Here is a 17080-nt window from a genome sequence, read left to right as displayed (position 1 = left end):
TGACTACCATCAGCACAGAAATGACACTAATGTGCAAAAGAATGTGGAGCTGCAAAAACAGTTGTTATTGCCGTTATCAGCCGGGACACTTCATGGAGAAGATGTTCAAACATATGCGCAATGATGCAAGGCGAAAGACGTGCCCCGCAAAATTGCACCATTTCCCAAAAGATGTTCAGTTGCTTTGTTCCCTCGAGTGAGTTGAACATTGCTTGGGTGTGTTCCACAGCATGTCATCTAATGCACTTCCAATACACTAATGACTTTACCAGATCCAGGTGTGGGTCTTCCATCATTTACGGGTTCACCAAAACCCTTGGGGCCTGATTCACAGAGTGTTTTCCTATGGGCTTGTGCCTTTATAAACTGCGTTGTGAATCAGGCCCTTGGAGTAGTGGTGGTTACGTACCTGAGGCAAACTGTCCTATATGGACTTCTTACAAGTCCCAAGGGGAGGTTAGCTGTGCCGGGCCCGGAGGGATAGTGCACTGTCATCCCCACGTCATGCTGGGGAGAGCAGGCGTGCATTCTTAGGGACATGCCCTCTGCGGGGCCCGGCGGGAAGGTGCAATGTCATTCCTATGTCAGGCTGAGTAGAGCAGACGATGCATTCTTAGGGACATGTCTTGAAATCTATTTCATTGTGATTTCTTTGGATTCATTTAATATTGATGAGTTGTGGTCCCTGTGATCATGCATGAGGTGCCACAGTAGTGCCGCCACAGCACAGGTGTGTCAGCATTGCCCAAAGTGCCTTTATGCCTGCTGTGTGCATTGACCTGGATTTTGTGCATTTGATTCCAGTGGATGTCGATGCCCAGTGGCTAGTGAATAGAGCATGCACTGCTCAGAGGGAGACCATGCACACTCTGCACCCCAATGTGAAAACCCGCTATTGGAACATTGGTGTATAACACCATATGCAGATGCCACATTGCTTTAGGTTTGGAAAAGCACTTTGCACATTTGCCTCTCATTGTGCAAGGCCGGTCATGCATGCACTCCCTTAATTCCTTATTGCAGCGGGTCTGCAAATGATATCACTGCATCTGTTTTTTTCTATATCTCCCATCATTTGTGATCATTGATTGTGCTAGCTCGCGCCAGCGTAAATCGTGGTTCAACACACCTGGATGCATAGCTCTCCCTTACTGGGTCAGCCTCAATGGTTGACTCTGTCAGTGCCAGAGGCAGCCACTGGTCTTGAGGGCAGAAGCCCACCACCCCCACCCCCACGAGGATGTTGCAGACAGCCCAGGCTGCTACATCAGGAGTCTGTCAAATGTATGATCTTCGTTTCATACAATCCTTAACAAGCAGCAGCATAAAAGATACGGGCAGAGGACAGACGCCTGTCCTGACCATAGCAGTGTACTCACCATGATGGCAAAGCCAAACATGCAACTGCCCTGCTCAGCTTTGAGGTGGCTCACACCTCCTAATGATCAGCATTTATTTGTGAAACTAAGTGGAAGATGGATGCAATGGGCCAAAGGACATTCTAATAGATTTTTCTTGTTTTAAAAAGGGCAGAAATGAAACAATATTAAGCCCCTCAGACCCGCGCGTGTGTGTTTGTGTGTGTGTGTGTGTGTGCGTGTAGGTGTGCGCGATTGCGTGTGTCCTCACATCACATTGCGGAGGTGCCCTGTTCGATTCGATCCCAGCACAAGTAACTTAACAACACTGACCCCTGTGCTCCACATCACCCCTCATTTCTTTTCTCAAATCACTTGAGGCCAGAGAGACAGCCTACCAAGGGAGCGCACGAAGAGCATGCACAATTGCTAACTGGCTTGCAGGATTGGCTTTGGGAACTGTGGGATCGCTCACTGCCCCACTCACGACCCGCTTTTTTAAAATTGTCCTCCAGCCCCCCCCCCCCAACATGTTGAGGCTGACCTCACCTCTGCTCTTTGTTCACTGACTTTTACATAGAAATGCTTCCTCAGTATAGAGCTGCCCTGAACATCAGCACTCCACACCCTGCTGCGAGACAGCTTGCAAAATAGGAGTCGACTTTCAGGAGATCACTTAAGAAATATATCCATCCATCTTGCGGAATATCTCACTCCGATCAGAAAGCACCCGCACTGTACCCCAGACCCCCCTGACATTGATAACAAGCAACCCATAATGACCCCCTCCCGATCAATCAGGCGGCTTGACGGTGTGTCTCCCGCAGGGGAGGAGGCGCTGGTCCTGGGCAGGGGGTGCAAAAGGCCACGGCAGAGATAAGAGGCAGATTGATGTGGGATAACTGCGGGCATCGCCACACGTGTCAAGATTAAATAGCTGCATGAAATTACGCCAGATGGATGCCCTTTCCCAGCATGTTCACATGGGACCTGGGCGGGACGGTTTACACATGCAGCGTCAAATGGATTGCACAATTCTGGCACCAGCGCTGGGATTCTGGCACCCGTGAAGGCGAAACAATCTTCTGGGAGTTAATAAATCAAAAGAAACACAGTGACCGCGGCCAAGGTGAACCAGGAAACGCCGTGCACGTCTGGCACTGATTCCCAGCTTCACCGCACAGCGCTGTCGTACCTGCTGCACATTCCTTTTGTTTTCACAGACTACCCAGTTCGCCAATGTTGATTCTGGTTAATGTCATGCATTACCAATAGTGAAGCTCATGCAACTGACTTGAAAGTTAACTGAGTTTCATGTCCTGCATCAGTGACACTGTCTAACACCACTCCGGTGGTAATAGTGCGCAGTACAAATATCCTTTAACATTAACATAACATCGACATGAAACACAGTCGGAGTCTGAACGCTGTCAATATTTGTATAGGGCCAGAGGGAGGTTCCTGATCCCATTCTTCAAGCGCAAGGTGATAATCATCCCTTTTCCCCATCGGACTCAGATCCTATGCATCAAGACGTAGCTCCTTTCCTGCATTCTGTCACTTCCAGGTGCACATTTGTAATGGAAAACCAAAACTATATGTACTCATATGTAGTGAAAAAAACAGTACACAATGTGCCACTCACTCGTGACACGTGCTGTGCTTAGATCTTTGTGATTATCAAATCGCTGTAAACAGCATCAGTGTAATTGTGTTCTGCAGATACGACCAACAGCTCACTAGTCCTTTCAGTCACTCGTGTCGTTTTCTTTAGCGGATGCTCCCTATAATTCTACATGTACACTACAATACGCATAATGAATGGGTACAAGAATGCAAAGAACTAAACTACCCTGCACTAATCTTTCATACCTTATATGTTATGAAGGAATATATCACTTCACCCCAACTACTGCACATAGAAATATGGGTATGGTAGGATACTAGCTGACATCGGTTATGTTATTTGAAATGTGTATAGTACCTACTGCCATTCTTACGGCTTTAAAGCACTGTTGTGGATGAAGGCCTTTGGAAGATCATAGTCTGTGCAAACATGAAAATAAAAAGGCATTGCATTGCATGCAAACAGTAATTAGAGGTCGGCGACTATTCAATTACTAGCAGAGGTGACTAGTTTAAAACATTAAAAACATCATGCAGCACATTGTGTTCAGGAGCGGAGATGACTGCTAAGTCAGTGACTATGTGACAGCCGGACCGCATTTTTTGTGGGACTCAGCGGTAGTTTATGGGTGGGTATTACAAATAGTATTTTAATCCCTAAGGCAACTGTCTACAGTTGAGGGTTCTGCTATACCTTACTTGCAGAACACATGTGCACTGAATAACATGCAGTCACATGCAAACTGCATGCACAATTGTCAGATATGTCAGATATTCATTCAACGCATGTCCTCTTGTCTGTGTATTGGGGTTATTGGAGTCAGTATACATGTTTTATATTAGATACAAACCCGCTGATGGTAATGCTTAGGCATCTATAGAGAAAAACACTGCCTCGTCCTCCATGACATCACCACTCTTCACCACTCTTCAAGAATCCCGGCAGTCTAGAGAAAAAACACTCGCTCCCCTCAACACCCAGTTCCTGAATATCTATTTCCCTGCCCAGACGAGTCCAGTATGCCTGACTTTGGGCTAGAGGGAATTCCTTTGAATTGTTATGCTCCTGTTGGGGCTCCTGCAATCCTCCTTGCACCACCACAAGCCTAATGCTAAACCATAAGCACAATGACAACACAAAATCAACATGCACACTTGCCCGTCATATCCGTAACACACTGCAATGCACGTCCATCCATCGGGTGGGCCCTCAGGTATACTCAGTAGACAAATCACAGTTTTGCAGGAGGATATGGACAAATGGCAATATATGAGCAGGGATGACAAATTAACAGTATGCTGAAATATAATTCTGAAACATGTCATATGAAAACCATTTCCTACTTACAAATCAATGTCCAACATATAAATGAGGATATATAGTTGAAGACTGATTAGTGTAAAGCATAACCTATCATGCCGTTACATTATACGTTAGTGTTGTATAGGACCTGCTAGTATTATTTTGAGCCAGTCCTCTGAGAGTTTATCCCTTATTTGTGCATTTGAATTAGATCCTGTTGCTATTAAAGTAAGACAGAGTGTGCCCTTGCATCTGTTCTTTGCACTTAAGACCAGTTGATAACAAGTACTAACAAAGGGCCCAAATCATAGAAAAGTGTGCATAGACCCTGCAAAATGTGTGTGGCGAAAAGGGCTCTGCGTGCCTCCTCGCGCATGAGGCACCTGTGCGCGATGCACGTAGTCATGGAATTCTCTCTGCAAACTCACCCAATGTGCAATTTTCAGCTGGAACGCCCCTGAAATGCCCCCCACCCACAAAGCAAATCTAGCCACTAATACCTACCTATGAATGGTTTTCAAGCACAAACTCATGTACTCGGTAATCCTGCACTGCGGCCCCCGCAACCAAGCCAACACCATATCGACATTGCGTAGGGTCCCCATAACTGTGCACAGCACCCGGACAACATGCACACTATTTTTGTAATTTCATGGTCAATCTGCATGCAAACCCCTGTGAACCGTGCCTGCACCCCTCTACTCTGCATAGGTGCACCTACCTGTGATCAGCACCCCGACAGCGTGTACGCACACCTATATTCCCAATCAGGTATTACCTTTGTGCAGTGCGATTATGGCCATACGCCTGTTTTCACGTGGCGGATATATCCAGTGCTTTGCTTGCTGAATCCCCAGACGTGATGTTGCACAGTCAGTTCCTTGAATATGCTTGGTTGTGCGCAATTGGGGACATGCAATCACCTTGTGGCAGGTAATCCCTTGATACGCCCATATTTTCCCTTGTTCTTCCTCATTTTGCATGTTCGGCCCCTATTTCGGACTCTGCGTAGGCCCAACACACACTCTGCGAGGAGTCTTACGCAAGGCGCTCGACTGTTCACAGAGGCATGCCACACCTGCGTGATGTTAGCACGGATACCAGGTATGCCAGAGGTCTTGGGGATTGCTCCCGAGGGCCCAACAACACTTTCCCCAAAATAACAGAAGACCCAGCCAAGGGCAAGTTAGAACTGTGGTTTATTACAAAAACAAACAAAACAAAAAAAAACAACAGGTATCACACAAGACAATCACAATTCTCCAGTACATCTCAATTTTCCAAGGTGTGTTTCCCAGTTTTGATTCTACATGTCATCACCTGGGCCCACCCGCAAAATACAATCCCCCTTCCTAATAGGGTGCTGAGAGTAGTAACACCTATAGACAGCCCATATTGAGGTTATTCTACTGGTTCTCGCATGCCAGGTGGCCGACCTGCCCCTTCTGCAAAGACTATCTGTTACATTGTTGTAGGGTTGTAGACTTACCATTGGCCCTGGCCCTTAGGATCTACCCCTGGAGTTCTGTCTTGTGATTGGCTGGATCTGGTCTCCCCAGGCCTGCGACCGAGTTGAGTTCTCAGCCCTCTGTGTACCTCTTCAAGGTGATGTGAAATGACAAAGTGTCTGAATTGTTTCTGGTAGTCGACCACCTTTGCCTATGAGAGTGTGCTCCCCATTGCAACACTTCTTTCACTTCTTGTCTGGGTGGCTGAGATTGGCTTGTCTTCCCACCACGGGCGAATGCCCATTGTCTAGTTTGGCTGCGTCACAGAAAATTGAGATGTACTCGAGAATCGTGATTGTCTTGTATGATCCTTGTTGTTTGTTTTTGTAATAAACTGCAGTCCTAACTTGCCCTTGGCTGGGTCATCCATTAATTTGGGCAGAGGGATTTTGGCCCCTCAGGAGCAATCCCCAAGTATTGACCCAGTCACACAGAAAATGAGGGGAAGGGGAAAGTAATGGGGTTGGGGATGAGGGTAGTATTGAGTATTGTTGAGTATTGTAGAGTACTGTTTAGTATTGTCTAATTTTGTCGAGTTTAATAGGGACAGGAGCAGAGGTAGATGTCATTTTATTGTGGTTAGGGCACATTTGGTTTCAAGGAAAAAGGTTTTGGTGAACAACCTAGTCTATTGACTTGAGGACACAGATGACAGAAGTTTTGAAAATATTTGATTTCCTTTGGGTTGGGTGTTTTTAGCTCGGGTCATAGATGATGGTATCACCGTAAGGTTTAGCGCAGGGAGCTGCTCTAGATTGCAGAAGGTGTTTTGTCTGGTTTACTCGTGCAGAGGCAGTTATCTACAAGGAGAAACTGTAGGTTCAGATCGAACACAAGAAGAGGATTGGTATCCCATGTGAGGCAGGAAGACAACTGTGGGTTTGTGTTGCGGTTGTGTGTATTTTAGGGTAACTGGATTCTAGCATGTTGCACGCTTTCAATGATTTTTAGCACTACCTTCTTTTGTTAGTCAGTGATGTCACCTGTAGGTGTGTGCATAGGACTTGGACAGTACGAGGTGGTGTGCAAATGGTGTTGAGGAAATTGAAATTGACAGAGGAGGTTGTCAAGTGGCGGTGTGCGGAAGGCGCATGTGCAGGATTTGTGGGTGTGCCTGAGGAGACAGAGATTTGTGGAAGGGCGGTGCACGGGGAACACCTGACAGTTTGCTGTGGAGCCAGAGAGACTTGAAGAAAAGTGAAAGAAGTACCATTGCACCGTGTTTTCCACCAACAGTGGATTGTTGAAAACCTTGACTTGAGGTCAAGTAAGAATAAACGCAAAGTATCAAGCAAAGTGTGGGGTGACATGCCCCTGCAGCACCTATGGCTTTACCCACTATGAAATTTTAAGGCCCAAAGACTGTAGTTTAGGCTTTTGTATATGTAGTAGACGGAAGTGCTTAGGAAATGTCTATTTCTTGATTTTTAGATACTTTGATCATTTAGTAACTTTAAAGTTTGAGTTGAATGGGGTCTGCCAATGTTATATTAAGTCTTCTGAGATGTATTGCCTTAATTTTGCATGCTTGTTACAACTAAAATAAGACAGATGTATGCTCTTACACCTGGTCCTTGCACTTAAGTCCGCTTAAAAGCAAGTAGCAACAGAGACAAACGTTTTTACCTTTGTATTATGTAATGTACGGTGTCTTGTATAGCGCTCGGCTGCTACTGTCGGTGGCCTTGCTGTGCTTGGATATGTAAGAACAAATGGTGGAATGGTTCATTAGTGGGACAGTGGGAAAGGCAGATGAAAACATTTGGTGTCGATGGGTGCATGTTGGAAGTACCAGGTTTCTGAGTGCCAATCTGTGCGTTTGGCAGCAATATTTGGGAGTATGTTATCCATAAGGAAGCACACAGTCTTTGCTTTTTAACCAATGGTTCTTTGCATTTTTGAGGATTTTCGGCACACACTTTTTGGAATAGTAAAACTCCAAGTTCCTAAAAGCCAGGGCAGTAGCATTCTGTGAGACAGGTTATGTGAGTTATCTGTCTATTCTGAGTTACATGTACCTGTTACACACAGTCCTGCATTAATACTACAAGCTGCATACCTTCCGGGATGCTATACATATACTGTATCTATACAAGAACAGAAGTAACCTCTTTGTATACTGTTTATGTTGGCCTTAAAATGCAACTTGTATATTATTCTGATTAGAGCAATAATGATGGTGGTAAGGGTACTTAAAGGGATTAACATGCTTATTTTGAATGCTGTGAGGCAGCATATCATTCTATGGGTTCTGATCACGACTACGGGGAGTGGGGGGGACCAAATGTTCTTGATCACTTATTTCCTTTTTTTGGTGGAAGGGGCCACACAGATCTCCATGCCCGGGGCCCCACAAGTACTTAAGATGTTCCTGCTCCCTGCATACTGAGAGTCAGTCGAAATATGTGATCGTACTGGTATCTGCATACCCCAACTGGTTGCAACCTAAAACTCAGGGCTGGTGCTACAATAAGGACATTCTAGGATGGCTGCCTAGGTGTTGCCAGCCTAGCGGCACCAGGGACACCATTTTCATTTTCACTCTAAAATATTTTGACCTATAAGGAAAAGTGGGAACACAACCTGTACATCCCTTTGCGCTGCATATATACTTGCTCGGGCCCTGATCATAACCGCCACAGAGCTAAAGCGCATGCTGAGGGTGTGGGTGCATTACTCTGTAGGGGCCCTCCACAAACCCAATTGAGGATATAAATATGGTTTTGTCATTGCAATATTCCCTGTATATCCTAGCATGGGTAACATCATTCCACATGGATGAGCCTGACTGCCGAGGCATGCAGTGGTATCCCCCCTCATAAGTAACCACAGAGCCTGATCCACTGGGGCATAGGCCGGTGGAGTGGAGGGTGTACAGTGCATCTGAAAATGTTGAGCGCAGGAGCAGCAAAGATGAATGACGAGCATGGTCCCCTACACTCATACAGTGTAAGGAATCACTGACCCATCCGGTCATGAAACTCACTGACCTATCCACTCATACAGCAGAGGAATTCGCTGACTCCTCCATCCCTACAGTGGTAGGACTCACTGACCTATCAGTTTATACAGCAGAAGAACTCATTGACCCTTCTGCTCATACAAGGACTGGTTCACTGACACATTTACTCATACAGCAGAAGAACTCACTGCCGTATCCTCTCCTATAGTGGAAGTACTTACTGACCCTTCTGCACATACAGCAGAAGAACTTGCTTACTCCTCCACTCCTATAGTGGCAGGACTCACTGACCTATCAGCTTATACAGCAGAATAACTCATTGACCCTTCTGCTCATACAACAGAAGAGGGGAAGGATTCACTGGCCTATCCGCTCATACAGCAGAGGAAATCACTGACTCCTCCGCTCACACAGAGGAAGGACTCACTGACCCCACCACTCCTCATACAGTGGAAGGACTCACAGACCGCTCTGCTCATACAGCAGAAGAAGTCACTGACCCCTCTGCTCATACAGAGGACTGATTCACTGACATATTCGCTCATACAGCAGAAGAACTCACCCACGACTCCCTTTCTACAGTGGAAGGACTTACTGACCCTTCTGCTCATACAGCAGAACTCATTCACCCTTCTGCTCATACAGCAGAACAGCAGAAGGACTCACCGACCTATCCGCTCATACAGCAGAAGAACTCACTGACCCCTACGCTCATACAAAGGACTGATTCACTGACATGTCCGCTCATACATCAGAAGAACTCCCTGACGACTCCTCTCCTACAGTGGAAGGACTTACTGACCCTTCTGCTCATAGTGTATAAGGACTCACTGACCTACCCGCTCATTCAGCAGAAGAACTCATTGACCCTTCTGCTCATACAGCAGAACAGCAGAAGGATTCACTAACCTATCTGCTCATACAGCAGAAGAACTTACTGACCCCTGCACTCACACAGAGGAAGGACTCACTGTCCCCCCCACTCATACAGCAGAAGAACTCACTGGCCCCTCCGGTCATACAGGGGACTGGTTCACTGACATATCCGCTCATACCGTAGAAGAACTCACAGACTCCTCGTCTCCTACAGTGTAAGGTCTCAATGACCCCCTTTGCTAATACAGTGGAAGGTCTCACTGAACTATCCGCTCATACAACAGAAGAACTCATTGACCCACTCTACTCATACAGCGAAAGGATTCACTGACCACTCTGCTCATTCAGCGAAAGGACTCATTGAACCCTACGCTCATACAGCAGAAGAACTCACTGGCCCCTCTGCTCATACAGCAGAAGAACTCACTGGCCCCTCTGCTCATACAGCAGAAGGACTCACTGACCACCTCTGCTCACACAGCAGAAGGACTCACTGATAAGCCAAACGACTCATCAGTCAAAATATGCTGAACTCTTTTTGCTAATGCAAACGCTTGGAGAAAAAGAGTTAAAGCATGTCTCTTCATTCTTAAGTCAATGACAAAACTGAAGAACTGTTTCGAATTACAACAGTATCGAAACACTGCTGTTTGGAGAAACATATCTTACTTTTGAGATTGGTGCACGAAAATTCATGATATTTTATTGAAAAAATCCATCAATCTGGACTAACACTTAACATGCACTTGTCATTTCACTTTAAGACTAAGAGATGTCTATTTTCTGTTCTGTGGCTCTGAAGACCATCCCTACTCCTTCCTCCTTAATATTCAAACAGCTTTAATAGGCTAACATAAGCAAATCAAAAGGTATTAGTAATAAATTGAACAAGGGTATAATTGCATAGTTGTCTAAAATGTGTGCTGTCGAGCAATTCAGAAGGCTACACCCCTGAATTAGTGACATTATTTACATGAAAAAAGAAGTTGATGTTACATATCTTAGGTCGAGCAGGCTCACTCCACCTTAACAGTTGCACATAAACATTTACTATGTTCAGAGCTTTGATGAAAGTGCTATGTAAATAACGAATAATTATTATATAAATAACGTTATTATTTATTTTCTTATTGCAGTCCATATCACTGATCAACAGCAGGTGAATGAAGCTTTACTTGCAAGGTGATCAATAGCAGGTGAATGTAGATTTATTTGCGGACATGCCTTGCAAAATCCAAGAGATCTCGCCAAGCACTCTAACAGCCTGAAGAAAGGACCCTGAATGTGTGTAGACCGAGAAGAACAAGGACAATATGGATTTCAAGGTGCTCAACACCATGTACTTGTACACTCTGGTCATCATGGTCCAGGAGAAGGCTGAGAAGATGAAGACATCTCTAGCCCCTGGCTTGGAAGATTAAAACACACCTGGTGTGTACAGAATATCATCATGGTTGCAATAAAAATTAGAAGAATCCTGTGAAATAAGACTATGTGAATGGACATAAGAGTAGAATGCTCACCAACAACCACTCATCTGTGAGCTGGGTCAGATGTGGGGAGCTTCTATTGGGAAGAGGGGGCAGGAACCATGCAGTGGTAAATAGTGGATAAGACATAGGGCCTCATCACGAGTTGGGCGGTAACACCAGCGCTATTAGCACCGGCGCTAATAGCCCTACCGCCAAACCCCCAGGCGCTATTAGCGCCGGATCATGGGTTTGGCGGAAGGGTTATTGTCCATTCCCCATTGGGCCCATCCGGGAATGACTCATTCCCCATTGGGCCCAATGGGGAAAATTTGCGCTATTACCGCCGGCGGATTTCCCGCCATCGATAATCCCGCCGAAAATCAGCTAATTTGCTGTGGATTTCCCCCCAGCTCACATCTGGGGGAAATCCGCCAAAGCCATGATCTGGCAGACCCTTAAATGCGGCGGTAATAGTGCTACCACCGGATTTAAGGGTTACCGCCAAAGTCGTGATGAGGCCCTAAATGTTAGAGGATCAACTTCAATCAATGTGTTGTTATCTCCCCAGATAGACTTCAAGGACACTGACAGAGAGGCATAGTGGCCTCCACTGTGTGTCCTTGGGCCAGCTGCAACTTGACAAATTCATGGTCTTTACATTGTGTTCTTTGACCAGTCAAAAAATCTCAGAGCCCTATTCATGGATCTCATAATGTGTCTTCTTTCCCTCGATACAGCAGACAAGTCTACTAACCCGCCCTAAATCTGCTGAACCATTCTCACCCACTCATCCTTTCAGTACCTGCTCAGACTTGCAGCTATGGGCCTGAACAGGCAATTAGATGATCCCATTGTCCTTGGTCTAGCTAGAGCCCACCACAAACGCCAATGGACCCAGGTGCAGCCACCATGAGCTGATATGATTGCTTTGGCCACAGTTCCAGGGACATGAAAAGCCCCCACCCTTCACTGACAGGAACTTAAAAGGACCATAGGAGGACGGTATCCCATACATAGAGGTAGCAGTGGCCACTCACCTCTTGATGAATTTCTGTAGGATTTGAGTTGCTTCTTTCACAATGCCTCCAGCAGAAAGCTACTCAATAAAGTTATCAATTCAAAATGAAGAACAGAACACAGACTACTATTACCCACTACGTGCTGAGAAGGGTGCTCGGCATATTTTACAGTGAGGGATAGCAGTCCATCTCTTTTAACACTTGGAGAGAATTTGCAGGCAGGATTCAGACCCAAATGAAAGATCAAACTAGTGCATTTATTCTTTAGAAAGGAACCCATAACCAATTAACACATATGTCGGGCATGTACACCATTTGATATTATGTAACGCTGAGTGACATATGACGATGCAAGAGTGATGTCATTAAGAAGATATACGAGGACATGCTGAGACGATATGAAAATATTTAAGAGAGATGATATAACTGAAGTGACAAGAGAAAGATGTATGAAATAATAAAGTAATCATGTATGTAAAAGAAGATAAAGTAACTTGATGAACAATAAGTTTAAATATGCAGCAATGTATGGTAGAAAAGACATATAGAAGCTTGCTATAGAGGATGAATTCTAGCTACCAAGACACTGGAAAACAGCTTTGTGTGCAAACTAAGAGGAAACTATGTTGGCCTGGAATCAAGGATCGTATTTCAAGGAATAGCTGCAAAGCACAAAGGGAGGCAGATGGATAAGCCATGAGCGTGAGAGATATTTCTCTTAGATCTAAGATGAAAACATGTGCAAGAACCAAGTATTAGACACTTAACAATGGATGAGGCTCATACAAGATGGAGTGAGCAAGTCTCAAAGCGTCAGAAGGAGCAATAACACCCAGCATAATTGAATCAAATAGCAGTTAATAAGAGATAAAAAATGTACCAAGTGACAGTCTGCTCACATGTGATGCAGAAGTCAAAAACAAAGGCTATTCATCAAGCTGTGAATACTGATAGTGATGTGCTCATACTCCCTTGAATGTCCCAGAACAGAGAAGACCGCAAGGCAACTACAGATGGGAAACTTTGGCTTATGGCCAGGCTGATGAGAGATGATGGACTTATTGGGAAATCGGGGAGTGATCTTATGTGACTCAAGTACCTGGGTTTCGGGTTTCCTTGCATGTTGCTAGCCAAGCCGAAGGTCCAAGGTTGGGTGGGAATGCCAACCAATCAGTGGGGCTATGGGGTAACGTGTTATACTTTGTTGCATAGACAAATCCACTGCCAATGTGTCTGCTAAAATTACTATTATACGTATTTAGAGGAAGTTCAAGGTGTGTCTTACATATAAGAGACATCCAATGAAGTACTAACCCGTATACATTCTATAAGTATATATGCTCCCCTAACCAATACCTCCTGTCAATATTTTGTACATCTTGCCACGTAGAATGACATCATAGATGATGCATATTGGGGTATAACAACTATGTGTAATCAAGAGAGAGTGTGTGTGTGTGTCTGTGTCTGTGTGTGTATATATATATATATACTTTGCTATATTCTTTGAGTCTGTCCAGTTATTTGGTCTGAAATCTTTATTGATAAATTCATCTAGCACAAGAGACTCTTCAAGGTGCTAGAGCACACCTCCATGGCTCCACACAAAGTTGTTTTTCCAGAACCTTTCAATTCTGTGAACCACCACAACACAAAATGCCTACAACAAACACAATTTCAATCCTTCACAGCAAGGCCTGAAACTCACAGGGATCCTTCTAGCTACTGCTGCCACCATCAATTTGCCTACACATCATGGGGTCACATTCTGCTACCAGGCTGTACTTAAGTGCTCTGTAGCTGACAATGGCTGTGTGCTTCTCTTTATACATCATAGAAATCAAACATTAAATACATCTTGTAAGATAGTGTCACAGCATTTACCACGAGCTGCATAGATTTTGTAATATTTTGTCTCCTCTCTTAGACAGGAAGTTGGGTTCCTATTGGGAAATATATCACACGCCACTAAACCCTACCCATCAATTAAAGAGCCAGGAGTAGACTACACCTGATTGATAGAACGTTTTCCAATGGGATTCTAGCATTACAAACCACTTCTGTGAATCAGACTCTGAGTTGTGCTGAGACACTTATGTTTTTCTTATTTATCTCAATTACTTTCTACCTAGTTTCTTTCTGATACCCCTTTTTTAACAGCAACTCAATTTAAGGATGTGCTGTAGCACAGCAGCCCACAAGTCACTGCTGTGTGCTTACTTTAAGCAATGCAATGTATGCTAAAAGAAAACATACATTTCTGGCACATGGATGTTTTTCCTACTGATCTTTACCACACCTTACTATTCAATCATTGCACATGTCTCTTTGCTTCCATCCTATCTTGACAGGCATGATTATTGATTTTTTTGTGAATTGCACAACCTCTCACTCCATCACTGAATCATGAGTCATGCAACTGTTTTAAAAAGACCTGCCTGGGACCAAATGTTCCCTCTGCTGTTGTAACTGGAATCTTTGAAAGAGAGTCCACGGTCCTTTTGTTGAGTCACTTTTTGTCTGATTGTTTATTCCATGCATTGCAACCATCCTTCTACCCATCCCAGGGAACCAAAGTCTCCAACACTGATGTATGTAGCCGTGATCTCCAATCCAACAATGCGTTTTTGCATTTCTTCTACTGAGGTATGTCAGTGGTGTTTGAGAGGGAGGAGACAGTCTGTGATTGTCAGTGTTGATGGATGAGATACAATGTCGAGGACATTGGGAACGTTGGGTGGTTAGGACTGTTTAGAACAAACAGAAATGTGGGTTCAGGATCAATGAAGGCTTTTCCGCCACCATATGATCTGTGGAAGAAATTCGTTTTTTTGTGGCAAAACACTAATGATACCAAAATTCACCTAGATATTACGCTGATATCAAAGAATTGGAGTTTACAAAAACCGCAACAAATTCTGCTTAACTATCTTCAAGAAGAGCGTGTAGCCTTCAATGCAAGTTCAACCCTCTCTGTCATGTTATGTTGTGGTATAGGTCTTGTATGCTGCGCACAACACCACCACAACGGTTTCGATTGACTGAGCCTTGTTCCCGTAGAGGCTAATTGCAACCCCACCCCCCCCAGCCAGACCATGGTCTGTGGGGTGAAAAGGATATGGTACAGTGCTCTAACCTCAAATCCATAGTCCCAGTGCTCTAATAACAATGCAGGAGGGCAAATGCATGTGTTCATTACTACATTCCACAGAAGGTGATACGATATGAGCACAACGTTTAAAGACTTGTTTCCATTATACCTTATATAGGACTGCTGTAGATGCAAGCACATAGGCAAATGCAGTTCTTCATTGCTGCCTTTCACAGACTGCAGAGCCAGCCACCCTAACTGGGGTGCCAATGGTGTCTCTGGCATGGCCTTCCAGCGCTTGGAGCTACTCTTTTCAACAGCCACACCAATTGACCTAGTCATCGCAGATGGTTTAAAAGATGGACTCTATCAAGTCCTGATAAAACATGTGCCAGGTTGAACAATTCACGGCCAGTCTTGGATCTTACCCCCGTAGGAAAGTCCAAAATTGTTTTGGGAATCAAGGTAGCATGGGCTTTTTCAAGTTACACTTCCCTCCAGGTGTTAGATGTACTTACTACTTGAAAAGTGTGTGTGCATCAGCCCCTTAATGTACAGCATTCAATCCAATTTCACTTGGTCATGAGTCTGATTCCATGTTTCAATTTCCGATGTTAAATGCAGATGTGTATAGACAGAAACACTCAGCTTGAATTTTTGTATATGTTAGTAAATAGTGAAACCGGGAAAAGGAATAATGGTAGGGTCATTCTGACGGGCAATGACCACTCTGCCATGCCTCTACTGATAGTAAAATGAAGCCCTCCAAAGCACCAGTGTGACACATTATCTTCTATTACTGGCCACTAGAGATTGCTATTATCTCATAATACTGCCCACTAGAGATTGACATTCTCCTCTATTATGGCCCTCTACTGCTTGGCATTAACTTCATTTACTGCCCATAGACATTGGCATTATATTCTGTTACTTGCCACTAGAGATTGGCATCATCATCTTTACTGATGACTATTGATTGGCATTATCTTCTATTAGAGGCCACTAGAGAGAGGCATTAGCACATATTACTGCCCAGTAGGGATTGGAAGTTTCCTCTACCATTGCCAATATTGATTGCTATGATCTTCTATTACTGCCCCAGCATTGGCATCATCTTCTATTATTGCACACTAGAGATTGCCATTATCGTGTATCACTCCCCACTATTGATTGGTTTTACCTTTTATTAATGTCCACTAAAGAGTGGTATTACCTTTTGTTGTGGCCAATGGGCACTCAGAATTTCTATTACAGACCAGTTCTTCTGGAGATTAATTTGTCTTTTACAGTAAATATGATGAAACAATAAACAAACATGGATAAATTCAACGTATGCCATCGTTTTTTATAAAAAAATAAACCTGGAAACATACAAATAAAATGTTCTTAAATAAATATTGGAAAAGGTAGTAATGTCTGAAAACATATACCACTAAACTTTGAAACTTAGTTCACATAATAATAATAATTTGTGTTGTACATGTAAGGCTCCATGTTATTACTTTTTTCAAAATTTCTGTCTGGATGTATCCATATTTATTCTTTGTTCATTTTTAAGTCACAACTAGCACATTTATTAAAAGTAAAAGAGTTAGTGCTTGGTGGCCAGTAGTGGGATGCTCACAAGGTATGGTTCCTGCACATCAATCTACAAACCAAAACAGCTCAGCAGCCATTTAAACATCTTGAACTGGAAAGAAATACATTTTAAAGCCTCTCTGTTGTGCTACTTTCCACTGACATTGGACCAAAGGGCATGATTGCCAACCAGGAGACCTATGGAAGAAACCTTTGTGGGGATTCATAACAGCCACAAATAAACAAAGCTAAAGGCCCACTGGGAAATTGACCTGCCAGCTTCCATT

This window comes from Ambystoma mexicanum, chromosome 10 (genome assembly GCF_040938575.1).
Source record: "Ambystoma mexicanum isolate Mex_15411 chromosome 10, UKY_AmexF1_1, whole genome shotgun sequence".
Lineage (NCBI taxonomy): Eukaryota > Metazoa > Chordata > Amphibia > Caudata > Ambystomatidae > Ambystoma > Ambystoma mexicanum.
This window is presented reverse-complemented; position numbering follows the sequence as displayed.